General features: G+C 30.1%; 1 protein-coding gene across 3 annotated transcripts in view; it reads left to right on the top strand.

Annotated features, from left to right (window-relative positions):
* Positions 1-14,044, top strand: part of Eip63E (cyclin dependent kinase Eip63E) — a 778,181-nt gene that overhangs the window by 212,570 nt on the left and 551,567 nt on the right. The window contains exon 1 of one of the 3 annotated variants that reach the window (XM_075368330.1): positions 8,188-8,388. The exons of the other annotated variants lie outside the window; for them this stretch is intronic. The gene's annotated coding sequence lies outside the window, so the exon portion shown is untranslated. Of the gene's footprint in view, positions 1-8,187; positions 8,389-14,044 lie in introns of those variants that run through there. 3 annotated transcript variants of the gene reach the window in all.

Here is a 14,044-nt window from a genome sequence, read left to right as displayed (position 1 = left end):
CTGGATTGGTAGAGACGCTTCCTTGCTCGGCCACCGCGAAGTTCCGATATGACAGCCATGGATTTCTATTGGGGGCTTAGATATTGTATGCCATGAAACGAACGATTCAGTCACTGGACCGCCTGCGTCAAAGAATAAAAGCAACCGTGAAATTCTTGCACACATTCCCGCCAGAGTGTGGAATGAGGTGGATTATAGGTTTGACCTCTGCAGGGCTATAAACTAAGCTCATATTGAGTTAGATTAAGAGGTAAAACAAACTTTGAACTTATTAATTTCATGTAATAAAACACAAATTTGTCACCTAATTTAAAACCGCCGAGTTCTTTTTCGGACACCGGTATATATATATATATAAACAACTTTTATTTTACGTTGGTACAAAAAAAGTAAAAATAATTTTTAATTTTTCAAATAAAGTTCCCTTAATAAAAACAGTAGCATAATTACGACTTTGTAAGTAAGTAAAAAAAAACAAATATATTAAATCCGTTACGGACGTTTACTGTTCAAGTTTTCTGTTTAAATTTGGAAGGGCGAACGGATATTCCTTTCTTCTTATGACAAAACTGTTTTTTATGATTTTCTATCACAGGTGCATTTCGTAAAAAAACTTCTAACTATGAAAATTAAAGCTCATTTAAAATTAGATTACTTTCATAGAAACATCTTTGAAATATAAAACAGCAGTCCTTTCCTTACTTTGCGGAAATTGTTTTTTTGTTATTTACTTGCTGGACATTTTTGTGGGAAAAATGTTTTTAGGAAAAAAGAATTAAAACTAATAAAACGTGAAAAACTTTCGTACTAATGTTATTTTATATATTTTTTTTTTTTTTACCAAACGTTTCCTTCCTGGTATTAAAAGTAAATGCAACTTAGAAGAATATTTGTTAAATCAGCTTGTTAATTAATATGTGGGAAGTAAAATTTGTATTAGTTACAGTATCTATCGGTTACAATTATTATTCGATTTTACCCTTTTCCATTTGTTAGAAAATCCATGTACTTAAATCGCTAAGTGAATTCTTTCTATAAGCGATTATAAGAAAGAAAGGAAAATGTAATTTCTTGAGGTTTAATCACACTACTTGTGCCTTTATACTGTGTGTTTGTGTGTGTTTTTTTTTTCATTTAAACGTAACGATTTACTTTTATTTCTCTTCCTTTCTTTTATTCTTTATTTCCTTTGTTCATTTCCTATATATTTTTATTTCCTTCCTAAAACTATCTCCACTCGTCTCTTATTCTCTATCATTCCTTTTTTCTCCTTTTAATCATCTCTTGTGTTTCTCTTTATATTGTCGTACTATACAATTGTGCTTAAATTGAATGAATTTTCAGGTGACTGAAACAAAGGAAATCCGAATCCCAGTTCAGGCATTGTAATGTTTTCTTTTCGTTGAAACTCATCATTGGTTATTGAAACACTCTCTCTCTCTCTCTCTCTCCTCTCTCTCTCTCTCTCGCGCTCTCTCTCTCGCTGTCTCTCTCTCTCTCTCTCTCTGTCTCTCTCTCGCTCTCTCTCTCGCTGTCTCTCTCTCTCTCTCTCTCTCTCTCTCTCTCTCTCTCTCTGTCTCTCTCTCGCTCTCTCTCTCGCTCTCTCTCGCTCTCTCTCTCGCTCTCTCTCTCTCTCTCTCTCTCTCGCGCGCTCTCTCTCTCTCTCTGTCTCTCTCTCGCTCTCTCTCTCGCTGTCTCTCTCTCTCTCTCGCTCTCTCTCTCGCTCTCTCTCTCGCTCTCTCTCTCGCTCTCTCTCGCTCTCTCGCTCTCTCGCTCTCGCTCTCGCTCTATATATGTATGTTTACTACTATATATACTTAGGCAGACACCTCACAAAATAAGCAAAAGAAATTCTTGCAAAAAAATTGATTATGCTTACAAAAAAATCTTTATATATTGCGAAAGTATTAAACAAGAAAAACAGTCGGCCATATTATACAACTATAAGTAAATTTTTTTTGTACGGCGCTTATTTGAATATTTTAACAAAACCGATAAAAGAAATTTATACAAATATAGTGTGATTCCATTTTTACTTCTTTCAATGATTGATTTTTGTTATAAGGTAATACTTCAGTTTGTTGTTTATGAAAGGAAGTCGTTTAAAAAATAAAATATTGAATTTTTACTATAAAAATATTTGTACGATTTTTTTTAATGATTTAAGTCCTTCTGAGTGTCCGTGTACGGAGGTCGCCTTTAAATTCACCAGACGATCTCTAGGTGGTGCTACTGAGATGAGATGTTACTATTATTGTAAAATTTGACTTTTTATATTGCTGCAATAGTAGCTGTTCAGAAATCGGCCAAGTAGTGTTTACAGTGAGCGTTTAAACAGTTTTGTGAAAAAATGGAAATTTCACGTGAAGATTTTCGTTGGATGATTTTTAACGATTTTAGCAAGGATCCAACTCAACAACAATGCCTCGAATCGCTTCGTTCAACTTTTGGTAATGAATAACCATCAGAAAAGACTATTCACAATTGGTTTGCAGAATGTCTCCGTGATCGTGCTTCTGTCAGCGATGAATTTCGTGATGATCGACCAAAATCGGTTGTTGTTCCAAAAGACATCGATGGTGTGTGCCCTACATGATTGAAGGGGATAGGGATGTGATTTACCGTGAGGTAGAGGCATCCTTAAGCATATCGACGATTACACTCGAATTTGTATGAACATTTAGCTGTGTAAAAGATCTATTCCCGAAGTATTCCACATAATTTGATCGAAGCTCAAAAACAGCTTCGTGTCAATCGTTAGAAATGCTCAAAAACTTCGACCGAGAAAATGCAAAATCTGTATACAATATCGTAATAGAAGACGATCCTTGGATATATTCGTATAAGCCGGAAAATAAGCAATAGTCAACAGTTTGGGTATTCCAAGATGAACCGAATCCAACAAAAGTGGTTCGTTCACAAAGCATTTCCAAGATAATTAACGCTTGTTTTTTCGGTTACACTGGATACGTAGCAGACGTTGCTTTAGAGGATTGAAGAACAGTTAATGATAAATAGTGTACAATTTATTTGCCAGAAGTCAACAATGAAATCAGGAAAAACAATCGAAAACATCGCATCATGATAATGCCAGTTCACACACACACAATGTCAAACAATCGATTATTTGACGGAGAAAAACAGTGAATTAATGTCTAGTATTTCGTATTCACCTGATTTATTCCATAACGACTTCTTTTTGTTCCCGAATGTCACAAATGCGTGGACAGCGATTTTTATCACCTGAAGAAGCTGTTGAATACTTCCAAAATCATATTTTTGAGGTACCTAGTGGATAAAATGTTTCGAGAATTGGTTCTAACGCATGCGAAAGTGTATAAATTTTAAAGGCAAATATTTTGAGAAACAATAAAACGATTTGTACTAAAATTTTGTTTCTTTCATTGTTTTTGTAAAAAGTTAAGACGGCACTCGTAAAAAGTTATCAGGTTATGAAAAAAATAAAGCAGAGAATTATACTCCATAATATAAAAATATTATATAGCTTATTTATTGTTTGTATAATAAATTATCATAAAATTATTATTTTTTTCAATTGCTAAAAAACAGTAATTAGAAACTTAAATTTAACCTTTGAAGTAAGTTGTATATGATATACTGAAATTGAAGAATTTTTCTTTAAACGAAAAATTTAATGGGGTACCTTCCCCATTACTTTGTTCGGTCAATTACCTAATTGACCGAGCAAAACCAGAGGTCCTGTTGCCAATTCGTTTTTGTGTTTGTGATGCATATATTGCTGAACAATTATTTCGATTTTCGTAAAATTTTCCTTTTCTTTCTTATTAGACGGAAATGTGAACGTGTAACGATTTTTCATAAAATTTTCCGTTTCATAATTGGAAGGAGAGTAGTGTTAACTTGTAAAATGGGACTGTTAGGAATAGCGTTGACGTTAGCCCACGTACAAGGAATGAGTCACCGCCCAGCAGGTGGTTTTTTTATGTAACACCTTATAAATAAATATTAATTTTTGTGTGTATTGTAGTTAGAAAAACTTGTTAATACAAAAAAAGGAAGAAATAAAACATGAGGTGTAGTGGAAATCCCTCTTTGTAATAGTGATATCTGGTGAACCTATAATGAAGATATTAGAATAGAATTAATTTTATTATTGCTTTATAAGTTTAATTTCGCTGTATAATTCAATTCATTATAAAATGAGCGAATGATGTTTACAAAACTAAAAATTACCCTTTATAATAATTTACATGTTTTAGTGTACTAAAAAAATGTTTAATTTAGAAGCTTTATTTACAACATCCTGTGTAGTTGGACTAATTACGGTTAACGTTAAAAAATAATTAGGTAATTTGGATGCTGTGTGCAGAATGACCGAACTATATGTAATAACATAATTTAAAATTTCAGTAATTTTTTATTTATTTGAAAGTATTTCACTTTTTCTTATTTCTGAAGTATAGCAAATTAATAATGTGAAAACAGATTCCGCATATTTCCCGAGTATAATAGAAACGTAAATCGTTTCAAGAATAGTCATTTTACAAAACATTAATCATTTGATTTCACTGATCTAATCGTGTTATTTCAGAAGAAAAGGGTAACTTTTGATGGAAAGTTATCATAACTGGTTTAAATGATTAAATATTAATAGCACACATATCCTTTTAGATCTTTTTATTAGTTTTAATATTTTCCAGTTCTCGCTATTTACACCTTCTACTGATCCTTTTAGCAATGATCCTTTTAGTCTCTATTTTTTCTCATATGTCTCAGCAAATTAGCTTTCCTTTTACGAATCGGAATTATTAAGTTTCTTATCTTGGACACACCCCTTACTACGCCTTCATTTTTTTTTCTTTGTCCGTTCATTATATTCTCCGATTTACTCCATACTTACATTTCATATGTCTTCAGCAATCTTTTACCTTTGCGTTACTTTAGTTTAACTAATATTTATTTTAATTATATATTCTTTCAATTATTATTTGTCTAACCAGTAAAAAGTGCTGTAAAAGTGCTAGTGTTTATTAATATAAAAAAAACTTTCTTCGTAAAATGGTCAAATTTGAACAATACTCCTAATAGTTGTATAATTTCTTAGTAAGCAATCACTTAGTATCAAGTATTGATATTTGGTATAGCTTTACTCGTTTCTTTTATGTAAAAAATTTCTTCTTTTTATGTAAACATTTATTGCCTTATTGTCTTTTAGCAGGATTACTTTAGTTAAACTAATATTTATTTTAATTATATATTCTTTCAAGAAGTACACTAAAAAACGTAACATTTCAAATCGTACCTCATTTTTCAATATAACAATTGGTTCTTTCTATTAAACATTTTCTTAAGTATTCTTGTACTAATTTTTTTTTTCAGTTATGCAGTTTTCTGTTAACATTGTACTTGTTTACAGCGTAACTTAAACACCGCACTTAAAAACAGCGCAATAAGTTCAGTAATTACTACTTATAGTAGAGTTATTTTAATATCTGACTTCTGTAGAAAAAAGGTTAAGCCGTGCAGTCCTATAATGGAAAAGATCCCAGAATACATTAAAATAAAATACTTTTTTTTTTTAAATTGGTGTAGTTAACAAAGTAAATTTATTTTACAGTTTTTAACAAAAAAATAGATTATTTTGGTTCACTAACAAAAGATGCAACACCTTGTCCGCCAGTGAGAGGATTCGTTTATCTATAGTAATAGATTACACACCCTGTCGTTTGTGATCCCTGAAATGACTCAACCGTAACGCAATTATGAGCATCTGCTGTATCCCCAAGCATATTGGAATTTCAGGTAATGGGCGCGCTGATAGTGCGGCAAAAGAGGCTTGTTTCCAACATCCTTTCACTAATCGTGTTGTTTCTGTTCTCAACTGTGATGAGTGGCAAAGTGAGCGGAATTGAACTTCTTTATATTAAGAACACTGTGTCACCGTGGAGCTCCTCGTGCAGGAATAACCATCGCCTTATCGATGGAAATTAACCATCGTGAGGAGGTTATTATTTGCCGTTTGCGAATAGGCCACACTAGGCTCATTCATGGATATCTCATGACTCGGATCGATGCACCCGTTTGTGTTCGCTGTGACTGCCAACTAACGGTTCACCACATCCTTGTGGATTGTGTCTCTTATGCGGCATTGCGTCGGAATTTAAAGTAGAGCTAACTTCCGAAATATCATAGGAAACAATGAGACGATGTTATGAATGTTTAACGATTTTGTAGGTCCGTCCATTTATATTCAAATATTTGAGTTTCCCGTAGTCGTATGTTTCAGCAGGTATTAGGCGTATGGCAGATGATAATATTGATTTAATTTATATTGTTAATGTAATATTTTATTGCGGTTTTATTTCGCTTTTAGCATACGTCATAACCATTTTCCATTTATCCTGTGTTTTTACATTAGTAGGGGTTTAGTTTTTAATTTAATTTTTAACTTTAATATTTATTTATTTACTACATAAATATCGAGTCCGGGCGCTGATGACACTTCATTGTGCGTCCAGCGAAAAAAATAAAAAGAGAAACTTGAAAAAAGTTATCTTTAGTATTTGAGCGTAACAAAATTATAGCAGTGAATTGCATTTTAATGATAATTAAAAATTAGATGTTTTGAAAAAATTTAATAACTGAGAGATAAATCAGTTAAGAATAATATTTAACAAAAATAAACTTCTGTAATAAAAAAAAACGTATTTTGGTACTTACATGTTTAACCCCACCGCAGCTACAGCTTTATTTAAAAACCAAGTAGTCAATCTGATTTCGGTGGAAAATGAACGGTCTTTATTAATTTTAATAAATGGTTATTTATAATTATTTATTTTTTAAATATAATTTAACCAAACTTAACCTACGCTCGCTAACCTTGACTAATTAACACCGTAATTTTTTGAGTATTTATTTAATAAATTCGGTAATTATTGCAATTATTTATTATTTAAATAATCAAAACACTCCTGTTAATTAGTCAAGGTTAGCGAGCGTAGGTTAAGTTTGGTTAAATTATATTTATAAAATAAATAAATATAAATAACCATTTATTAAAATTAATAAAGAGACTTTTTGAATCTATGTTACTCTATATCGGCCCATTTTCCACCGAAATCCGATTGACTACTTTGTTTTTAAATAAAGCTGTAGCTGCGGTGGGGTTAATACGTAAGTACCCGTATTTTTAATACATTTCGTTAATTCTTTGTTGGGTTTATATGTAAAAAATTTACTTGGTAAAAGGCTAATTTAATTAATTAAATTTTGTACTAATATAAATAAATTGCCAAATTTGAACGATACTTCTAATATTTGTATCATTTCTTAGTAAGCAATTATCACTTTGTATCAAATATTGATACTCGGTATAGCTTTACTCGTTTCTTTTATGTAAAAAATTTCTTCTTTTTATGTAAACATTTATTGCCTTATTGTCTTTTAGCAGGATTACTTTAGTTTAACTAATATTTCTTGTATTAATTCTTTCAATTATTATTTGTCTAACTAGTAAAAAGTGTTAAAAGCGATCAAGTGACAAAATCAGTTTAGCGAGATTGATTAACGAAGTATACTTCATTTAAGTCTTTTTGAAATTTGTTCGTTTATTATCTGTTTATTTATAAAACATCTTTTGGTTATAAGTTCGATTTCTGATGTAACTAGGACTTTTTATAAATTACAGAATTTTATGTGGTCAGGAAATGTTTTCTCATCGCTAAAAGGCAGTAATTTATTATTATATCTGAATTATTATCTTAATATGTAAATTATTATACGTAAATTTGCAAATATTCTATTTTGAATTGTTGTTTTGCAGTAAACGTAGCGCTTATTTTGTTCTTTTTGATTCAGATGTTAGAGTTAAACGGGAAATAGAAGTTCTCTTTTAATACGTATAAAGTTCAATAGAGTAAATATCTTTTTAGCTTAGGAAACCGTTGGTTGTCTTTCATCTCATACACATAGAAGACATAGTAAGCGGTTTTTATACCACAGGCAGTATTCAATGTTTATGTCTCGTGTGTTTTTGTGTATTCGTGTTTATATATGTATTTTATATAAGTGTGTTTAGTTCTACTGATCGGTAGTGGGGATTGTAAACTGCGTGAGCTGTGGAAGGATTGTTGTGGTGGGGGCTGTGTCACGTGATACGATGAGCTTGTCTGTTGTATTACTAGTTAGTTCTGATCCGACCGCCGTTTGGTGTTGTGGGTCTATTTAGTATTGATGTGCGTTTAGTAGTCGCTTCATTGATTATTTTTATTGTTTTACAGTTCAATTAAAGATATAAATTATAACATCGAAGCGTTTGTTTCGTGTTAAAATAATATAACTTTATAAACTGGGAATTATTTAACGAATTGCTGCACATAAGTTATCGTGGATTTTTTCTTCTGTGTTGTAAGTTATTGTAATGTTTTCTAAATTTAATCACTTTTTTTTCTTGAGATATTTTTTTTAAATTTACATTTTAACTTTTTACAGTTAGTCCTTCCATAGCTTTACGTAATGATGTTTAATCTGGATTGAAACAAAATGAAACTCAGCAGTTTTTTTTTTAAATTAACACAAATGAGAGGTGTATTAATTACCGGGCTTGTATGTTTGGGTTCTTGTTATCCTTTTGTACGATTAAATCTTCTATTTTTAGTCACCGAGGTATTTTGTTATTAATTTGTTTTTTAATTCAATTTGCTGTTGAAAATAATATTTTTGATTTTATTTTAACCCGGCTCTTTTTATTTCAAGTGTTTTTTTTTTTTTGTTTTTTTTCTAAAGCCAGTACTTATGACACCGAGGCGGTCATACTTATGTATTAGGCTATTTATATATATATGTAAGACGCCAGAACTCCTCTTCAGTTAACCTACATATACTCATAGTAATGACATATAATGACTGGTTTTTGCACTTTTGTTTTTTTTATAATGTTATCGTTATTGCAGAAATTTTATTAGTTTAAGGTTTTGATAAATCTAGCCGCTTAATAAATATTTAATCTAATGTACTTTTATGTATTATAATACATTTTAAAGAATACTTTGATTAATCTTAAAGTTAGATTTTATTTATATTGGATTCTTTATATTTCATTCATGTTGGATTTTATTGTATACGTTGTGCCGATCTCATTGATTATTGTATGTAGACAGCCGTTTTATACACTTGTTTTCGCACGTCATCATTACACGGACCTAACTGATAATGTAAAGTATTTTTGAATTACAAAAGTATTATCGGCTAAAAATAATCACCACTCTCCTTCCCTTATTTTATTAATCGAACAGATGCTGGTGTTGCACCTACCGAATAGAGAACATCACTTCTTCAAATTAAGGCTTAAACCACTGACAGAGCAATGTCATTTTGCTTATTTATCAAATTTAATCAGTGAGCCTATTATTCCTGCGATTACTATCTGTACAGGATGTTTGTATTCTTAAATATTTTATTTAGTTCGATACACAATTATTACGTATTGATCACAACTTATCGGTAAACAGGTATACCAGTTCTGATAAAAACGTAGCTCCCTGGAAGGATCAAGGAAAACTTCGATCAGAGTAATATCGCAAATACAGTATACAATTAATAAAGAAAGAGGCTTTGGTTGTATCCTTTATTATTTTTAAAAAATAGTGATAACAAATAGTTATTTTAAAAATTAACCAGAAGGTTTGTTTACGGTGATAAAAGTATATAAAAATAGTAAAATAAATAAAATGATCAAAAAATAATTGAAAGTATCTTTAAAAAATATCTGTGTGCTTTTAAGTACCGTTCGCTTTAACTGGGAATTTATTTTATTATTAAAGAATGAGAATTTTGGAATTTTTAAAATTAAATTCCGATCTTCATCGATTCTTGTTGACCTGATTCTAAACAATTATTTTTATTGTGATGGGAGAAACCTAAATACTATTTATTAATAATTCACAAGCCCTTAGCGTTTGATTTAGACGCTTAAAAACGAAAAAAGTTAGGTTTTTGATTGTTATCGTCTAAATTTATTTTATTACGCTTTAAAACATTACAGTGTTAAATGTTGTAAATAAATTTAATTAATTGTAATTTAATTTTAATTAATTTCTATATGAACAGTGAAAATATATATTTTTTTCACTGTTGGGAATATTATTCGGCAAATTAAAGAGGATACGTCTTCCTTAAAACTAAATTGCTATTTCAAAGATTTAATTTATACTTAAAAGTTCAACAACCCATTCAGTGCTTGTTGTTTCTTTTTAAATAAATCTTTGAAACATTAACGTATTGAATGTTGAAAATAAAAGTGTCAATATGGACAGAAATGTTACTGTAATTGATGGTAATAATATTATTCGGAAAATTAACGAGGGTTGCCTTTCGTAGAAATAAATTTTAATTTCAAAGTTAGTTAAATTTAAAACAAATTGTTTTATAATGTAATAAGTTGTCTGATATTTTGAGAAAGATCATTAATCAAATTAATTTCAGTAAGAGATCAAGGAAACTTACTTTTCTGGAACAGTTCATATTGTACTACTAAGAATGCGAACGTACTTTTTTTAATATTAATAAAAAATGTATTAATATTATCTTTATATCTACAAATAAAATTCGGTCCCTTATTGGAATTTTTTTGTTTATAATTGTTGAACTTGTAACTGTTAAGATTAAAAAGAAAAAAAATTATGAGTCTAGTTTATTTATTTTCCATTAACTTTCTTTTTCTGTTTAGCCTCCGAAACCATCGTAAGGTATTACCTCAGAGGATAAATAAGAATGATATGTGTGAGCGTAAATGTAGTGTAGTCTTGTACAATCTCAGATCGACAGTTCCTGAGATGTGTGGTTAATTGAAACCCAACCACCAAACAGCACCGGTGTCCACAATCTAGTATTCAAATCCTTATAAAAGTAATTGCTTGTATTAGGATTTGAACCTTAGAATTCTCGACTTCGAAATCACCTGATTTTCGATGACGAGTTCACCACTAGACCAACCCGATGGGTTATTTTTCATTCCCTAGTAAGACAGTTTTCAGTAGACTAATAGGAATTATTCAATTTTTGTCGGGAAATGTTAATTCCCTGCAATAACAATTCAACAGAATGATTTTTTAGATTGTAACTTAACCCAACGGTAACCTAATGATTAATTTTTTCCCTTAAATTCAGCCTCATCATTAGATGAGGCTGAGGCTGTAAGAATGTACTTACAGATTACTGTATGTATATTGTATTGCATTAAAAAACTAAAGTGAAGGTTCATATATTCAAAATATAACGTTAGTGTTAAATTTGGCTATACTTTTTTGTGTTTTATTATTATTTGTATTAAACTGATAACAAATTTTTCTTTTACGGAAACCTGAAATTCTTTGTAAAATCAAGCTTTTTCTTGAATCAAAAATTAGATCGATGGTGAACTACTTTTTTTAATTTATGATTTAACGAATTTCTTTTAAATTCATGATAAGTTTATGATAGTGATTTATTTTGAGGACGCCGATCTCTGTGGCGGATTGGTTGCGCCTCTGGCTTTTCATCTGTAAGTTATGGGTTTAAGTCCCAGTTAGAAGTGGAATTTTTTCACACGATACAAAAAAAAATCAATTCATTATCATTCATCCCCAAATTTTACTGGATGCAAACTGTAATTAACGAAATTTAGAAGTGTAAATTGGTCTTAGGTTTTCTTTCCTAAGAGTAAATTATAGATATTCAACTATCGTCGTTTCGAGGGGATAGATTAAAGATATTTAATTCTGTTTAAAAAAGAAATTGGGAAGAGTAACTTATTTATAGAGTTTTTAGAACAGTACTTTTTTTTTTGTCTTCAGTCAAATGAGTGGTTTGATGCAGCTCTCCAAGATTCCCTATCTAGTGCTAGTCGTTTCATTTCAGTATACCCTCTACATCCTACATCCCTAACAATTTGTTTTACATATTCCAAACGTGGCCTGCCTACACAATTTTTCCCTTCTACCTGTCCTTCCAATATTAAAGACTATTCCAGGATGCCTTAGCATGTGGCCTATAAGTCTGTCTCTTCTTTTAACTATATTTTTCTTAATGCTTCTTTCTTCATCTATTTGCCGCAATACCTCTTCATTTTTTTTTCACTTTATCCACCCATCTGATTTTTAACATTCTCCTATAGCACCACATTTCAAAAGCTTCTAATCTTTTCTTCTCAGGTACTCCGATCGTCCAAGTTTCACTTCCATATAAAGCGACACTCCAAACATACACTTTCAAAAATCTTTTCCTGACATTTAAATTAATTTATGATGTAAACAAATTATATTTCTTACTGAAGGCTTGTTTAGCTTGTGCTATTCGGCATTTTTTATCGCTCCTGCTTCGTCCATCTTCAGAACAGTACATGTACAACTTATTTATTTGATCGTTAGGAAATGTAAAAAAAAGTGATGAAAATCTTTGTCAAATTACAATTTCCTAAAATTTTGCTTGAATTTGTTGTATTATTCCATATTTCAGTTTTTTTTTTTTTTTACTTTTATTTATATGCAATTAACAAACGGCGTCTGTTTTTACTTACTTGTACGAATTAAAGGACGTATTGTGGTAGCAAAAAATTTCGGTTTTCAGTTTTCAACGGAAATATCCATTTTTATTATCCCTGAAATCATTTTGACTAGTTTCGGCGTGATGTCTGTACATACGTAAGTACATATGTATCGCCCATAACTCAGAAATGATTAGCCGTAGGATGTTGAAATTTTTTGATTTAGGACTGTTGTAACATCTAGTTGTGCACTTCCCCTTTTCGAATGCAATCGACTGAACCAAAAGTGTCCAAAAAGCCCAAAATCCAAAAAAAAATTCATTTTGGACTTTTTAACTTCAGTAATAAGTCCTCATTGACGGATTTTCAACGATATATCCATAAGTAATTATTTTCATTGGTTCCAGAGTTATAACCAAATAAAATTTTAATTAATGAAATATTTGGATATTTGGGAAGGCACATCGGTTCGAATCAGACTTCTGATCTCTTTTTTTAATTTTAATATATTGATCTATTAATAATTATTAACCTGTGATTGTAAAAAAAATCTTATGATAAATAATAATTCAATGATAACAATAAAAAATATATATATATATATGAAAAAATATCAGAAGTTTTTAAAAAATGTGTATATGTAATATAATAGGCGTACAAGGAAGTCAATGAGGAGTCAATATCAGATTTTTTTTCTTTAACAAAATTTAGAAAATGTTTTAAAATATTTTAACGAAACGTGAATTCAGAAGTTTAATACATTTCGTTCTCTTGAGTTGATTTCTTTAAATTCAACTTGCGTAGAATTCTCTGCGTATGGAAGATATACTATACTATATCACGGTGTAAACAACACCGGTTGTACAGTATTACGTTTCTTATGTGCTGCATATTGATATCGATGTGTGTGTGTGTGTGTGTGTGTGTGTGTGTTTGTTTGTTTGTGTAATATATATATATATATATATGTACATACAGAATTTCTTTTATAGCTTATGTAATATAACATCTGTCTAAGATGGCTTTAAGAAATAACAAGCCTGTTTATTAAGTACTGTAAGTTTTGATATTTGTCTTGATTTAATTTCTCTATTGTATGTATATGCGCATTAAATTTTCCATTAATTTTGTTTGTTTATGTAAATATTTCTTCCAGAAAGTATGCAGAATTTAATAATATTTATTTGTTTGTAGGAATTTAGATTACAACGATTTGTGCGTTTTTTTTGTTGTTTTTTTGGCTTGTTTATAAGTCGTAGATTTACATGTCTGGATAGTATCACGTAACATAATGCAGCGTTAATGCACTTGATTAAACGTAGTTCAGTTATTTACTTTATCCTCGATTTGTTTATTATTTATTTCGGCAAACAAAGATAAACTTTACCTTATCATAAAATGTAGTTCATGTAGTATCTATAATATAGTGTGTGGTTTAGTATGTAATCATTTAACTACGTGTTATTTGATGGTATGATACGTTGTTTCTCCTGATTATTCTAATATTGTTTCACTCGTGAACAGGTATTGATTCATTACACT

Source organism: Lycorma delicatula, chromosome 6 (genome assembly GCF_047948215.1).
Source record: "Lycorma delicatula isolate Av1 chromosome 6, ASM4794821v1, whole genome shotgun sequence".
Classification (NCBI taxonomy): domain Eukaryota; kingdom Metazoa; phylum Arthropoda; class Insecta; order Hemiptera; family Fulgoridae; genus Lycorma; species Lycorma delicatula.
This window is presented reverse-complemented; position numbering and strand designations above follow the sequence as displayed.